The sequence below is a fragment of the Phoenix dactylifera genome, unplaced genomic scaffold (assembly GCF_009389715.1).
Source record: "Phoenix dactylifera cultivar Barhee BC4 unplaced genomic scaffold, palm_55x_up_171113_PBpolish2nd_filt_p 000870F, whole genome shotgun sequence".
Classification (NCBI taxonomy): Eukaryota; Viridiplantae; Streptophyta; class Magnoliopsida; order Arecales; family Arecaceae; genus Phoenix; species Phoenix dactylifera.
Window position 1 is genome coordinate 108,010 of NW_024068233.1, and position 13,205 is coordinate 121,214.

The following is a 13,205-nucleotide window of genomic DNA, read 5'->3' on the forward strand; positions in this document are numbered from 1 at the left end:
AGTTCTTTATTCTTAAGATTTATGGCCTTATATTCTACCATTAATTCATTAAATGCATCATAAAGTTCATCAAAAGAAAAATCAGGATGCGTATCGGAAGTTACCTCGTTTTCATTGGCCATGAAGCAGAAATTGGCCTTCTCTTCTTGTTCATCATCTGATGAGGAGGATGATGAGTCGGAGTCGGATAGTGTTGTGACAAGAGCCTTCTTCTTCTTGTACTTACTCCCCTTCTTCAGTAAGGGGCACTCAGCTCTTATGTGACCCGGCTTCTTGCACTCGTAACACCCAATCCCCTCATTTTCCCTTTTCTTACCTTTGTCCTTGCGGTAGGAATTTGAGGGGCCTCTCCTTTGATGATAGGACTTCTTGTGGTTGATGAATTTCTTGAACTTGCGCACAAGAAGAGCCTCACCATCATCTTCCTCATTCTCTTCTTCGTCACTGCTGCTACTGCAAGACAAGTCCTTGTTAGATGAAGTAGACTTAAGAGCTATTACCTTTTTCTTGTGGGAGGACTCCTCTTCGCTGTATTGCTTCATGGTTAGCTCGTGAGTCATTAGGGATCCAAGGAGCTCTTCAAGTGGAAGCTTGTTCAAGTCTTTAGCTTCTTGGATTGCCGTCACCTTGGCTTCCCATGACCTTGGTAGGCAGCGAAGTATTTTCCTGACAAGATCACTGTTAGTATAGCTCTTGCCAAGGCTTTTTAGGCCATTGACAATGTCAGTAAACCTAGTGAACATGCTAGTGATTGTCTCATTAGAATCCATTTTAAATAGTTCATACTTATGAACCAATATATTAATTTTGGATTCTTTAACTTGATTCGTGCCCTCATGGGTCACTTCAAGTCTATCCCAAATCTCTTTTGCAGAGTTGCAAGTAGAGAACCTATTGAATTCATTTCTATCCAAGGCACAATAAAACACATTCATAGCTTTAGAGTTTAGTTGTGCCTTCCTCATGTCATGTTCATCCCAATTCTTTTCTAGTTTGGGTACCTTGATACCCTCTACATATATGGATGGGATGTATGGGCCATTTACTACAATGGTCCACATCTCATAGTCTTGGGCTTGGATGAATATTCTCATCCTAGCCTTCTAGTATGAGTAGTCGGATCCATTAAAGAAAGGGGGTCTTTGGGTGGACTGACCCTCAATGTGGGAAGATCCAAATGGGGTTGTCATTTTGATCTTTTAACTCTTGGGTGGAAGAGTTTAGGCTCTGATACCACTTGTTGCCCAGATAGACAACCCAAGAGGGGGGGTGAATTGGGTTTTAAAATAATTTGAATAATTAAAATGATGTGGTTGACTAATTAAAAACTATTGCAAGTTATTTAATTAATGCTAAGTGCTGTGAGTGATGTGAGGGGAAGAAGAAGAGAGACAATCCAACACAAACACAAGGTTTTATAGTGGTTCGGAGCTAACCCTTGCTCCTACGTCCACTCCCCAAGTCTCACTTGGGAATTCACTATAACCCCCTTGGATTACAGCCGGTTGTTTTCCAAGCTCACAACCAAACTTGTTGTTTTACGAGCTCACAACGAACTCGGTCGGTTTTCCCAGGCTCACCGACTAGAACCGCCCCGATTGTTTTCCCGGGATCACAATCAAACCCTTACACACGTTGGTTTTAACTCGGCTCACCAACCAACCTCAATCCCCTTGATTCAATCCCCGATTGAACTAAGTAAATACAAGTTGTAGAAAGAAAACAGAAAATGAGCTTCTCAAAAAGCAGATGAAAACAATATGAACAATAAATGAAGTTAAGAAGCCTCAAACGCTTTTAGATTGGAGATGAGGAATGGCTTCTTAAACTTCTGGTCTCCTCTTGAAAGAGTAGTCGACTTGAATGCAGGAGAAGGAGGCTTTAATTGCTGGGAAGATGTAGTTGGAAGCAGTAAATGCAGATCTTCCTCTTTTTCGTTGAAGAGCACGTTGCAGAGCTTGAATGCTTGATTAGTTGGAGTGGAATGGTTGTTCTCTGCCTTGCTACAGTCCTCTGTGGCTATTTAAGCCAACCCCCACGGAAACTAGCCGTTAGAGTGCTTTTTCTGCCCGTTCTGAACACTCTGCGCAGCCTGACAATATGACCGTTGGTGGGTTGGAGTCGACTCGCGCGATCAGGAGTCGACTCGGCTGTAGCGGGAGTCGACTCAAGCTTTTTCGAAGTCGACTCGGCAACTGTTCCAAATTTGAATTAAAGTTGCCTTCACGACTGGGAGTCGACTCGTCTTGACCTGGAGTCGACTCGTCAACTTCTGGAGCTGACTTGGCAATTTTGGAGTCGGCTCATCCACTGAAGTCCGTGGATCCAATTTTGAATTTTGTCCACTCGAGTCGACTCGACTGTCCTGGGAGTCGACTCGAATCTCAGAGCCCGAACTCCCGATCCTCTGTCTTTTGGCTCGTCCAGTCTTGGAGTCGACTCGAACTTCCTTGGAGTCGACTCGGCTCTCAGTTTCCGAAAGATGGTCTTCTGCCTTTTGACGTGAAGCTGTCTTGGAGTCGACTCGAGCTGTCTGGGAGTCGACTCGAATCTCAGAGGCAGTAACTTGGTTTTCTGTCTGTCTTGGGGTCGCGGTGTCTTGGAGTCGACTCGCGTATTGCGGGAGTCGACTCGAATCTCAGAATCCATAAAATGCTCTCTGACTTTTTCTTTGTGTACCGCTGAGAGTCGACTCTTGCTTTCTCTGGAGTCGACTTGCCACCTATCGGAGTCGACTCGCGTTCCACTGGAGTCGACTCGAATCTCAGACCCGAAAACTGTTCTCTGACTTTTCTGCCTGTGACTGCTTGGAGTCGACTCTTACTTCCTTGGAGTCGACTCGGTGAACATCGGAGTCGACTCGCGCACTTCGGGAGTCGACTCGCTGACAGGTTCTGAGTTGAAGCTTTCTGTCCTTCTGTCTGTTCTCAGTCGGAGTCGACTCGTACTTATCTGGAGTCGACTCGAGCTCGTGCCAGTGAACTTGATACGCTTGGAGTCGACTCGTGATACTCGGGAGTCAACTCGAGTCTCAGACATTGGTTCAAACAGACTCCTTAACTTATCCAAAAATTATGAACCAAGTCTTGGGACACTTAGACAGGATTTTCACTGAAACACTCAATTGAATTCAATAGTAATCAAAAGATATACTCAAATGCTTTGAGCTCATCAAAATCAAATGGAGTTTTAATCAATCACTCCACACGTTGGTTTTCCGGGCTCACCAACCAACCTTTACAAGTTGTTTAACAAATAAAGAAAGAAGATTTAAACTCCTAAATGAGCAATTGAAACAATATAAACTACAAAGAAGAGTATAGAAAATATTTATCGCTTTGAAGTGGCTTCTCTCTTCTTTGTCAAGGATGCTTCACTCTACAAGGGAGGATGGAGCTCTTGATGACTCTTTGAATCTGCTCAACCCCTTTCTTTGATTCTTGAATGAAGCACTTAGATGAAGAAGATTAGGGCACTTTTGTTTTCTTGTGTACTCTTTGATATTCCTTTTCAAAAGTTGTTCTATCTGATGAATAGTGCCACTTTAAATAGTCTCCTACATCCATTGGACAAGCCCCAATGGTTAGAATTCAAAAACTAGCCGTTACTGACTTTGGGAAGGACAAAAAGTACATCTGCAGAACTAGCTGTTATGCTTCAGCCCGTGTTTGGGTCGGCTCAACCTGTCCTTGGGTCGACCCAACTTTCACTTGGGTCGACTCAAACATTTCTTGGGTCGACTCTCTCAGAAAACACAGAAACTTGAAATTCAGCCTTCCTTCCCTTGGGTCGACCCAACCATTCTTTGGGTCGACTCAAAGTTCACTTGGGTCGACTCAACTTCTTCTTGGGTCGACCCTCTCAGTAATTCTAGAGAACCATTTTCTGTCTTCTTTTCTGTCTTGCCTTTGGGTCGACCCTCTCAGGGTTTGGGTCGACTCAAGCTTGGGTCGACTCAACTACTTCTTGGGTCGACCCTCTCAGTGAATCCAGAGAACCATTGTTCTGTCTTGTTTTGAGGATCTTGATGTTTGGGTCGACTCGTGCTTTCCTTGGGTCGACCCAACTCACTGTTCATCTGCGCCATTTTTGCAGAAGTGTGCCAAATGATTTTTTGATGTGCCGGGGTCGACCCAATCATCCTTTGGGTCGACTCAATCCACACTTTGCTGCATCTCAAGGTTAGATTCATTCAAATAAACAATGAAATGTATCTATATCACTTTATACAAATATCCTGAGAATAATAGTCTTATAAATGAAGTATCAATTTAACTTATAACATACTCTAGATAATTGCTTGTTAATCATCAAAATAACACTATCATCCTCAGAGACGTCTTCGGAGCGCCTGGGACGCGACTGACACACTTTTGCAGGTTTGTTTGAATTTCAAACGGTCATATTTTTGTGTCTAACGGATCTATTGCTTGTAGGACTATAAAAAGAAGCTTTTAAGTGCCTTTAAACAACTTCTCACCAACCAAACACAAGATCATTCAAGAGAGAAGAAAGAGAAAGAGGTTCAAGGGAGTTAGTGCTTTCAAGAGGAGAAATCAAGTGCATTCAAGTCTTCCTCATCTGATTTCGTGCTCATCTACTCACTCCCACCCGGCAATCAAAGCTCGCATTCAAGCCTACGTGATCCACATCGGAAGAACCACCATCATCCATGCTTTCAACGGCAAAAAGGGTTCTTCCGGTTTTGTTGTTTCTCATTGTTCTATTTGCTTTCATAAGAGCTTTTAAATCCTTGTAAAACAATCAAATATTGTGCTTGTTCCAGTCAAGGGACTTGGAACAAGGGATAGGCGTCCCAAGCCTAGGTTAAATTGGGGGATTGTAGGGTTCGTTGTTAGCCCGGGGTAAAACAACGAGTTGGGTAGTTCACTCGAAAAACTACCGGACTGTAATCGCTGATTATAGTGGAAATTCCCAAAGGTGTTTGGAGAGTGGATGTAGGAGCAGTAGAAGCTCCGAACCACTATAAACCTTTGTATTTGCGATTGACTGTGGTTACAACTTTAGTTTCACTTTTGCACATACACTTGTGTATTTTCTTTTAATTAGACAAAAAGTTTTTAAAACACCCAATTCACCCTCCTCTTGGGTGACCATCTCTGGGCAACAGGGTCATTACCTGGTCTGGGCTGTGTTTGGGCAGCATTGATGTGTTCTTGCATGAGTTCGGAGAATTGGGGTGCTGAGGGGCACTCATAAATAGGATGCGATAGGCTAGAACAGATAGCACACACTTGTGCTTGGGAAGAGCTAACGACATGTCCTCCTATCATCAGTTGGTCAATCTTATGGGACAATGCATCTACCTTGCTAGACAGGTCCATAGAATGACTTATTTCACAAATGGTCCCTTTTCTTTGAGAACTTGGGGGTGCTTGACGAAAACAAGAAGTATGGTGGAGGGAGTTTTCATTAAGATTTTCAAATAATTGCCATGCTTCATGCTCATTTTGAAGCATGAAAGTTCCCCCGCATGCAGCATCGATCATCTGACGGTTTCGTTCAGTCAATCCATCATAAAAATATTGCACTAGCTGCCACTTAGGTATTTGATGATGAGGGCATTTACGAATTAGGTCCCGAAATCTCTTCCAAGTTTCATTAAATTCTTCTCCCTCAGTTTGGGAGAAGCTTGTAATGGCACGTCTAAACTGGTTCGTTCTTTCTATGAAAAAGTATTTTTTAAGAAATTCTTGTTGCATTTGATCCCAAGAACGAATCGAGTTGGCTTTTAAAGAATTCAGCCATTGTTTGGCTCTATCTTTAAGGGAGAAGGGGAATAATTGTTAGATGTATGCCCTAGAAGCCAATTTGGCTGACACATTGTTGATTCTAGGAACATAATTTTGTACTTGACTATTTATTATTGAATAAATAAAAGGCATCTTTTCATTCATATTGTTTATGTGTCTATGAATCGTCCAAGGAATTAATAAGATGATGATACATATTCTCAAGAGTTGAAAATTTGAGCCATGTATCATTGGTGATTAATTTCTAAATGCTCCTGATCAATGGATCATCACGAGGACGGTTATCGATCCGATCAGTGCACAGATCACTTTCCTTCTGGATGGACGAGACTTGAGTCCACAGTGTAGGGACACTGAAGTGATAGTGCAGGTGCTTGTTAGAGAACAAGGGTACTGAGCGTGACCAAGACAAGAAGTCACTTGGATGTCTATCCACTCGTCAGTGACTTGCTTGATGTTGCAGTAGTGTGACTGGTCCTTTGACCTGCGGTGCTTCGGCTACTCACAGTGAGGTTATTGTAGTTTGACTGCACATATACATGGTCTCTAGCCATATGGGTCCATGCAGTGTAGATTGGCTGCAGTAGGTTCACTGTAGGAGTAGGGTATGCACCTATAAGGAATCTATCGACCTTGATAGAAAAGGAGTGATCCTATGAGATTTGTTAAACTGAGTTCTAAGACCTTGGCCAGGGCAGTAATATAAAGTGAAAAAGAGTTTTCCACTATCGAACTCAAGTCGAACAAATCTTGACATATGACAGACGATGGGGTTTGACGAGTTGTCCATGACCTCCGTCCTGTAGGGATCCACGATAGTAGGACTGTATCACATGTTAACTACACCTAGAGGTTCATCTTTCTATTCTACTGGGTAGCCACTACATGCTGCTAGGTGTCACTGGTGGATGGTGGGACTCATAGGGATTATCTTGATGATCGATAAACCCTAATGAGTTGAGTTGGAATCGTTCCAACCCATTGAAAGGAGTTTTCAATGATATTGTGATAGAGATCATAATATATCTCACTACCAGTCAGAGTAGAACCTATGGGGTCACACACACTAGAAGTATTGACCGATCCGATGGTTGAAATCGTGATTAAAAATCACAAGTAATCAATTTGATTGATGAGAAGTTGAAGAAGGAAAGGAAATTAATTAATCGGACTTGAAACAAGAATCCTACTTCAGGTAGGATACCTAGAGTCCTAATTGGATTAGGACTGGGAATCCTAGTTGGAGTAGGACTGGAATTCCTACTTGGAATAGGATTCCTACAATCCTAATGAGATTAGGAATTTTGAATTAAAATTGGATTTCTACTTGGAGTGGGATTCCTAGAAGTCCTAATTGGATTAGGACTTCGGATTCAAACAGAGTCCTAATTGGATTAGGACTAAAAATTAAAACAAATCCTAATTGGATTAGGATTCCTTAAGTCCTAATTAATTATTAATCTAATGAATCAATATGACTCCTAATTGGATTAGGATTGAAGAGTTCAATTGAGTCATGGTTCATTCAAGTCCTAATTGGATTAGGACTAGCATAGATTGAACCCAATTTGGCCAATCCTAATTAGATTAGGATTAAACCATGAGAGAGGCACCTAATCCTCTTTGGAAGAGGATTAGGTTAACCAAGTAAGAGGGGCATAAGCCCCTCTCATCTTGGTTGGTGCGGCACAAGAGAGGGGGCCGGCGCCCCCCTCTTTGGAAAATCATCTAGGGCTCCTACTTTGGAGGAGCCCTTGATGGCTATAAGAGAGGCACTAGGGCCGGCGCCCTAGATGAGTCTTCTCCTCCTCTTCAAGCCGTGGAAGCCCCCTCTCCTCCTCTTTAGTTGCAGCCGCAAGCAAGGGAAAAGATCTCCAAGTGTTGGCGGCCTCCTCCCCTTCCCTTCCTTCATCCAACGCAAGGAACAAAAGAAGGCTGCGTGGGGTTCTTTCTTCTTCCTCATCTTCATCCTTCTTCTTCCTCCTCTCAAGCACAATCAAGGGTTGATTGAAAGAGAGGAGATCAGCCATCAAAAGAAGTCTTTGCAAGGGAGCTAGCACCCCGGGAAGACAAGAAAGATTTGATCGGTCCTCTACTTCGTGTGGATACCCGTAGAGGCCGGACGTTTGAACGGCTTCAAGCGAACCCTCTTCCAAAAACCACGAATTCAGATTTGCGGTGATCATCTACCCGCGCAAGGTGAAGATTTGATCTTCCTATTAGTTTTAAAAGTTTTAATTCTTACCTAATTACGAAAGGTCTCGAAACAATGTTCATGCGATGAACGTCGAACCCGTGCATGCCGATTCCGCTGCCATCTGAAAAAATTTTTGAAATATCAGCGGCATGGGCGGGTTCCCAACAGTGGTATCAGAGCCTAGGCTTCGTAGATTAAGGTAAGAATTAAATATCTAATGGCATAATAGATCTGAAAATTGAATGATCATGCATGCTGAAAAATTCTGCATGCAGATTTTTCAGGGGTGCTGATTTTTTGCATGCTGATTTTTATGTGATAAAAAGATGATTCTAAATGCATTGTTAATGGGATTACAAAGTTTAGAATCATGATTAGCATGATCAGCGACCTATGTCATGATACAATCAGTTAGTTTTCAGATCTGAAAATTATAATTGTTGCATACGGTGATGATCATAGGATTCAAACCCTTTTGGTATCAAATGTAATGACCTGCGATGTGATCTGCGATGTCATGTAATTTTTCAGATGCTTGCATGCATCTTGTTTGATGTTTTGAGAGGCCTGCGTGCCTCCTAAAAGGAGATGTAAATTATTTTTATTTTTATTTTACATCCGGTTGTATTTCTGTGATGTGATGTACATCAACGATCAAGTTGAAGCAAAGGCATGAGATGAAAGGTGATCTAAGCGGTTGATGGCGATGGGATCAAGAGTTGATCAAGGATCGAATCAAGGAGGCTTGGAACCAATTCAAGAGTTGAAGACCACTTGATCGATTGATGTGCATGTGCTTGTAATACGACCTAATTAGAATCCATGATCATCACCTAGTTAAAGTTTAGCTTTAATTTGATGCTGCGATTATAACTGCCTGTGATGTGCCGTTTGCATGTGATGTAAATGCGAGTCGGGTAGATAGGTTTACATGTGATGTAGCAAACCCAATTGAGACCTAAATCAAAACCTCCTCAATCAAGTCGAGAGTGAACCGACATGAGCAAGTCATATTAGATTAATTGATCTAATTGGTGTCTAGGAAAGCATGAAAGGTGGTTACTTAATTAGGACCTTACTCTCTGAGTAAGGGGAGCCTCCCACCTGCTTACCTGGCCAATTGTTCGATTACCTCTTATGAAGGGCTCAAGTTGCAAACACTAAGACCTGATTAACCAATATTAAGTCAATAGGTCTTCCACTGTAGTAGAGCTGCTAAGGCCTTTCTGATGTTGATTTGTCTCGGCTGGACACAGTGGTCAAGTTGCATCGGGGGACTGGACCTCTCTATAGACATGAGATGTTGTAGGGTAAAGGTGGGGTTGGGCACCAATAACTGTTAGGTGAGGACCCAATGACGACTTTATTCCTACGGTTATACGGTGGGTCTGACTTAACTAAGAAATGGAACCAATAACTGTTAGGTGAGGTCTTCATGGCTTAGAGACCAAGTTACACTGCAACATGCTTGAGAAGCATTGTACAAGAGTTGTACACTCATCCATCTATGTGTCACCAATAACTGTTAGGTGAGGTGGCATATAAATCGGTGGGACCGCAGTACCCACTAGAAACCCTAGTCGTGTGGGATTTCCATTTTCCTACCAGGGGAGTGTGAGGAATTCGAGAAAATAGTGGGAGTTACATTTGTTCTAAAAGACCTTAGAACAGATTAGGATCAAGTACAAAAGTCTAACTAGAATCTTTACTCTCTGCAGATACAATGTCAGCTTCAAACCCTTTGACCCGTATTCTTGAGACCAACCGACTGACCGGAACCAATTACAAAGACTGGCTTAGAAATCTCAAAATAGTTTTGGACTGTGAGAAGATAGGCTACATACTCGATTCAGATATCCCCACACTACCAGCACGTCCTACTGATGTTCAGCGTGAAATGCATAAAAAGTGGTTGGATGATGACATTAGAGTAAAATGCTATATGATGGCATCCATGTCTAATGAACTCCAATGCCAGCATGAAAATATAAAGACTGCTAGGGACATACTGGCACACCTGCAAGAGTTGTATGGTGAGCAGAGTCGCACAGCTCGTTTTGAAGTGTCCAAGAGGCTTTTCAAAGCGAAGATGCGCGGGGGCAGTCTGTCCATGATCACGGTCTGACCATGATCAAGGACCTAGAGGAGCTTGAGAAGCTCGGTATGGACATGCACAAGGAATTACAAGTGGATTTGATCCTACAGTCACTTCCTGATTCATTTGGTCAATTTATAGTGAACTACCACATGAATAAGATTGAATGCACTAAGACTGAACTAATCAACATGTTGGTAACTGCTGAGGGAGCCTTGAAAGGTTCAAGGGGCAATGTCCTTGCTGCTGAGTTGACTTCTGGTTCCAAGAGAAAGTCTACTTGGAAGAAAAAGAAGCCTGCTAAGAAGCAGAAGAAAGACAAGAAGCCAAAGAAGGAAGTTCAAAAGAAAAAGGCTAACGACAAAGGAAAATGTTTCCACTGCAATGTCGAAGGCCACTGGAAGAGAAACTGTCCTTCATACCTCGAGAGCCTGAAGAACAAGAAAGGTGACACACCTTCAGAAGGTATAGACTTGCTCATAATTGAAACTAATCTAACGGTTTCTTCTACTTCTAGTTGGGTTATAGATTCTGGTTCTAGTGCTCATCTGTGCACTACCATGCAGGGTCTAAAGGAAAGTAGAAGGCTGGCGGAAGGTGCGGTAACCCTTAGGGTTGGCAACGGGGCAAAAGTTGCTGCTGTGGCTGTGGGCACCTACCATCTGCGACTACCGTCTGGATTTAGTTTAATACTTAGAGACTGCTATTATGTACCTGTTGCTAGCAGAAATTTGATTTCTGTTTCATGTCTAGCACAGGAAGGTCATGTTTTTACATTTGACAAAGACTGCTGTTCTATTTATTTGAGAAATAAAATAGTCACACGTGGTTTCATGATTGACAGTCTCTATCATTTACATATGGATGTATCTGTGAATGTTACCGAGCAAGATATGAGTGCCAAAGGATCCAAAAGATCCAGAGATGAGATAAACCAAAGATATTTGTGACACCTCAGACTTGGCCATATTGGAGAGGATAGGATGAACAAAATGGATAAAGATGGGCTTCTCGGCTCATTGACTTCCGAGTCATATCCAGTTTGCGAGTCCTGTCTTCAAGGAAAAATGGCTAGACTGCCCTTTGTAGGACATGGGGAGAGGACCACTGAAATACTTACCCTAATACATACAGATGTATGTGGCCCATTCGATGTGCTAGCCAGGGGACGTTATTCTTACTTCATTACCTTTACCGATGATTATTCACGGTATGGGTATGTGTATCTTATGAGACACAAGTCTAAATCCTTTGAAAAGTTCAAAGAGTTCAAGAATGAAGTAGAAAAACAAACTGGAAAACCTCTTAAGGCTCTTCGATCAGATCGAGGAGGAGAATACCTTAGTGGGGAATTCCGGGACTATCTCAAAGAAAACGGCATAGTCTCACAATGGACACCTCCGGGTACACCTCAACTCAACGGGGTGTCAGAGAGGAGGAATCGGACCCTGTTGGACATGGTCAGGTCCATGATGAGCTTCACTGATTTACCTATGTTCCTTTGGGGAGATGCCTTACTCACAGCGATTTATTTATTGAATAGAGTTCCCTCTAAATCCGTTCCTACCACACCGTATGAGATATGGCATGGTAAGAAACCAAGTCTGGGTCATCTCAAGATTTGGGGATGTCCGGCCCATGTCAAGAGACTACAGGCGGACAAGTTAGAGGCTAGGACCATAAGTGCTCGTTTTATAGGATATCCTAAAGAGTCATTAGGATACAATTTTTACGTCTCAGAGGATCACAATGTGTTTGTGAGCCGTCATGCCATCTTCTTGGAAAATCAGTTTATCCTTGATAGAGGCAGTGGGAGGAAAATTGAGCTTGAAGAGAAAGTCTCTGAAAAGCAACGAGTCATGGATCCTATTGAACCCATTCATACAGAGCCAGTACACGATGTCCCTCGACCACCTCGTAGATCTAGTAGGGTCTCCCATCCTCCCGATAGATACTTAGGTATACTAGAAGAGAATACCGAGGAAATGTTCCTAGTAGGAGATAGGGATCACATACAGGATCCCAAAACCTACAACGAGGCGATATCTGATGTCGATTCCGAGAAATGGCTGGAAGCTATGAAGTCAGAGTTAGACTCCATGCGTTCCAACCAAGTCTGGACCTTAGTAGATCCACCAGAAGGTATTGTACCTATTGGATGCAAATGGATCTACAAGAGGAAGATAGGTTCGGATGGAGAGGTAGAGACCTATAAGGCAAGGCTTGTGGCGAAAGGGTATAGTCAGCGCGAAGGCATTGACTATCAGGAGACCTTTTCACCTGTTGCCATGCTAAAATCCATCCGAACATTGCTTGCCATTGCAGCATTTCATGATTATGAAATTTGGCAGATGGATGTGAAAACTGCTTTCCTGAATGGATATCTTGATGAAGATATCTATAGGAACAGCCTTTGGGTTTCACTTCCAGTGATGGAGATCACAAGGTCTGCAAGCTGCAAAGGTCCATCTATGGACTAAAGCAAGCATCTCGGAGTTGGAACACTCGTTTCGATGACGCAATCAAAACGTTTGATTTCATCAAAAACGAAGAGGAACCGTGTGTTTACAAAAAGGTTAGTGGGAGTGCTGTCGTTTTTCTCGTACTGTACGTAGATGACATTCTCCTGATTGGGAATGATATTCCCATGCTAACCTCGGTCAAGGTCTGGTTGTCAAAAGAATTCTCCATGAAAGACCTTGGGGAAGCATCCTATATTTTGGGAATAAAGGTCTATAGAGATAGATCTAAAAGGATGCTTGGCCTTTCACAGAAGATGTACATAGAGGAGGTGCTGAAGAGGTTCAGCATGGAAAACTCCAAGAGGGGTCTCTTACCCCTAAGGCATGGAATTCATCTCTCCAAGAAGATGTGCCCCAACACATCTGAAGAGATTCAATGCATGAGCAAGATTCCTTATGCATCGGCAATAGGAAGCCTCATGTATGCCATGCTATGTACACGACCTGATATAGCTCTTGCTGTGAGTGTCACAAGCAGATATCAGTCGAATCCAGGTGAAGAACACTGGATAGCTGTGAAGAACAGTCTTAAGTACTTGAGAAGAACTAAGGACATGTTCTTGGTCTTTGGGAGAAGATCAGAGTTGAAGGTAGAAGGATGCACACATATTGATGAT

At 42.7% G+C, this 13,205-nt stretch overlaps 1 non-coding gene across 1 annotated transcript; it reads left to right on the forward strand.

Moving 5' to 3' along the window:
* The first annotated feature begins 5,568 nt into the window (after positions 1–5,568).
* On the forward strand, positions 5,569–5,674 carry LOC120107457. Its single transcript, XR_005509220.1, has one exon. It is a non-coding gene; the product is annotated as a small nucleolar RNA R71 (small nucleolar RNA).
* The last annotated feature ends 7,531 nt before the right edge of the window (positions 5,675–13,205 follow it).